This window comes from Tupaia chinensis, unplaced genomic scaffold (genome assembly GCF_000334495.1).
Source record: "Tupaia chinensis unplaced genomic scaffold, TupChi_1.0 Scaffold000002_1, whole genome shotgun sequence".
Lineage (NCBI taxonomy): Eukaryota > Metazoa > Chordata > Mammalia > Scandentia > Tupaiidae > Tupaia > Tupaia belangeri.
Genome location: NW_006159428.1, coordinates 4,421,591 through 4,425,369, shown reverse-complemented (window position 1 = coordinate 4,425,369; position 3,779 = coordinate 4,421,591).

The following is a 3,779-nucleotide window of genomic DNA, read 5'->3' as shown; positions in this document are numbered from 1 at the left end:
GTCCTTTCTGTATCTACATTTCTGTATTCTATCTAATGGTCAAACTCAAGTTCTTTGTGATGAGCTTATTATTTATGTAATACTAAAAATAACTTCAGATATAAGAGTTTTAACATTAGGTTTGTTTTAATAAGATTACAGGTAGTTTCTTTCCACTTTTGTTTTGCATGCACCTCACTAACTTGGTGAGGGTACAAGAATGTGTATAGTCAGGAGTGCCCCAGGGAAGCCGATATTCAAGTGTCCTGTGGTGTTCTCTCCCTGTCTGTATCTTTCTCTCTGCTTCTCTTTGTCTCTATATCTTTCTTCTGTATTGCTTTATTCTCAGGTTCTCTCTGATAGTAAAATGACTGTCGGCTTCAGGTTGTGTGTGTGTGTGTGTGTGTGTGTGTATGTGTGTGTGTGTGTGTATGTGTATGTGCAGGTGTATAGGCTAAAAGAGAGAGTGAGACAGTAAAATAATGTGAGTATATTATAAATAAGTTACCCATTTGAACCATATTCCTTTAGTGAATGTTCTATCAACCTGACTTCATTTGTATAAAAATATTACAAAAAAGGAAGAGTCAAGAGTGATTTGTCTTACCTCCCTCCCTGCCTGAATGAACCCAAAGAAACCAAAAAAAAAAAAAAAAAATCAGGAAGTGTCCTCTGAGTCTTGGCCAGATGGCTGACCTTTACGCTCATTTCAGTGGCTCCATATTGATTGGAAGCACTACCTTAGAGGAAGAGGATCTGAGTCTTCTGTCATTTACCTTTGTTCCCTTTGTCCTTTGTGTCTGCTTGGGAACTTTTGAGCACCGGGCACAGATTTTTCACATCCAAAAATAAACAAATAAAGAAGTTCCAGCCAATTCCACTGAGTGTGGCTGCTCAGTGCAGTCAGGGGGGGGGAAGCCACATGACAGGCATGTGTTAAGTTGAAAAATGTGTCCCTTCACTGAAGCATTTACTTCTATGCTACATTTGGCATCAAATACAAAACTCTTCCCAACTTAGCAATTTCAATCCCTTTCACTAAACTCTCCATGTTCCTCTCTTTTGTTTTTCTGACCATCTGTGCTCAGAGTTTTCTATCATAATATTCATAAATATTCTTGCTAAACTGAACAAATCGCTTTCTCCATAAATCAAAGAAAGAAACCTTTTCTAAAACCCCAAATCCTGTAGAATAAGAGCAAGAAAATTTAGCAATAGTTTTTTTTATCCCTTTTGACCTATATAAACAGGTAAATTAAGGCCACATATTATTGGAACATCACTGATTTTCACCAATTTTATAGATATACAGTTTCTCTTAGAGTTCCCTTAGCCACATTGAAGAAATTAAGATTCATCTTATTCTCAAAGGATTTGAGGTTTATAGTTGCAGCAAGTAGCCAGTAGCCTAAATTTCTAGTGTAAGCTACCCATTGAAAACATGCAAAAACAATTCACTTAATTAATTAATGAACATTGCACATTTTGTTGGAATTACACCTATTTTGAATATTCCTAACATACGATTGGCACATAGTAGGCATCAAATGAATGCAGGGTAAAACAAAGGTGCATGCTTGAACAACCGGATATAACAGAGGTAAGTCAATGACTTCATTCACAAATGTTGATTCAACAACTATTTATAGAGAATCTACTTTTTCCCAAGGCTAGTTGTAACACTGGGAAAAATAGAGATGCAATCCCTAATCTCCCAAATTTTTATCTATTGCTTGGGGCAATAAGTAATTATTATTAATCCAAGAATTACACTTATAATTGTGTGATGCGGCAAATACTTTGAGAAAGAATCTGGTTGTATGAAAGAACACAGTAATGAAAATTTCTGTATGCTGGAGGTGGACAAAGGCTCAAGGAGGACTGTCCTGCAGGACTGCTGAGCTAGGAGAACTAAAGAAAAAGCAGAGAAAAGTAGTTGGGAAGAAGGTTGGGGTTGGGAAAGGAGCAGCAGGCATAAAATGATTCTCAAGAGTTAGGAAAGGACAAAATCATGTAGGCCCTTGCAAGGAAGCTATTTAGTGATTGTAAGTTGTAATGTTAGAATAGGGCTGTAGATGTGTGAGATGTGATTAAGTTTTATTTAAAATTTTAATCTGCTTATATAATTAAGGAGTTGAAAGACTGGAAGGGGCATGTATTATTAAAAGAAAACTGGGGCCTCTTTAGATGGAGCTGGAGATGGGGTGTGCCAAAGCCCACATGCACAGGTTTGGAAGACCAGACTGCATGCATATCTTTCTAGTTCCGCATTTAGTGACATCACATGGGAGTTTGAATTGATTATAGGAGAAGGATTTTTACCATGGAAATGGGCAAATACTACTCATGTTACAAATCGGAGCTTTTCTCCTCCATTAATCATTTTCTAACAACCCACTGATTGGAGAAAAATGAGGATAATTTGGCTAGGGGTCGAGGTAGTGGAGGTGGTGGGGATGGTGGGACAACTTGATTTGCTCAAATAATGACCCAGTTCTTTCAGCCCCAATTTGTTAGCTTCAACTACCTATATACTTTCCATAACTCACTAACTTAATAAGGACAGCAATAACAGCAATGTTACAGTGTGACTGCCTACCATGTGCCAGAAATGTGCTAGGCATTCTTCCTAACTACTTTATATCATTTAAAACAACTTTATTAGTTTGGACTTGTTACCAAATCTTACACGGTGGAAAGCTGAGATAAAAACTCTCAATGACTGCTCAAAATCAACGATTAGTGGTTGAGAAGATTTGAACCCAACCCAAAGCTTTCTTACTCAGTTCTTTTTGTGTTCCTTCTTTCCATTTTTCTTCCGAGTCTTTACTCCTAGAGGAGTAAACTCCTAAAATGTTTTGTTCCTCTACCACACTAGCTTCTATGATTCAAAAATACCTTTGTCCTGGGACCAGCAGTTAGTGTAAAGACTATATTGCTGGACTCCCACATAGTCAACCGCAGTTCGAGTCCCGGACCCGGTGGCTTAAACTCATGCCAGGCGCATGTGCGTGCGTGCCCAAGATCCCAAGAGGAGAATGGAGGAGAAGGGACTGTGGAGTGGCCATCTCCCCTGGGGGGTGATTTCTCGCTTTCTATGTCTCTGTCTCTCTCTGTCTGTCTGGCGAGCACATGCGCCCTATAGCAAAAACCTTTCCAACAAAAGGAAAAAAAATACCTTTGTCCTTCAGAAACCAAAACTTAAGAATTAGTAGAAGTGGATTAACAAAAGGTGTTTGGAAAATACCAGATAACACAATGCTATGGTTTAAATGTTTGTGTTGTCTCCTATATTCATAGGTTGGAACCTGAGTTCCAATGTGAAGTAATAAGAAATGGGACCTTTGAGAAGGTGATTAAGTTAGGAGGGCTCCGCTCACATGAATGAGATTAGGTGCCATATGGAAGGACTCAGGGAACTAGCTAGCCCTTTTTCTTTCCATCCCTTCTGCTCTGTGATCCATCCCTTCTGGAGGACACAGCAGCAAGGTACCATATTGGAAACAGAAATGAGGCTCTCAATAGACATCAAATCTGCCAGTGTGTTGGAGTGTCAGTCACCAAAACTATGAAACAAACAAACAAACAAACAAACTGCCCTTTAAAAATTTTCCAGTCTTGGGACCAGCAGTTGGCATAATGGCTATGTTACTGGATTCCCATGTAGTCGACCGCGGTTCACGTCCCAGACCTGGTGGCTTAAATCATGCCCGGTGCGTGTGCGTGCGTGCCCAAGATCCCAAGAAGAGAACAGAAGAGAGGGGATTGTGGTGTGACCATCCCCCCTGGGGGGTGATTTC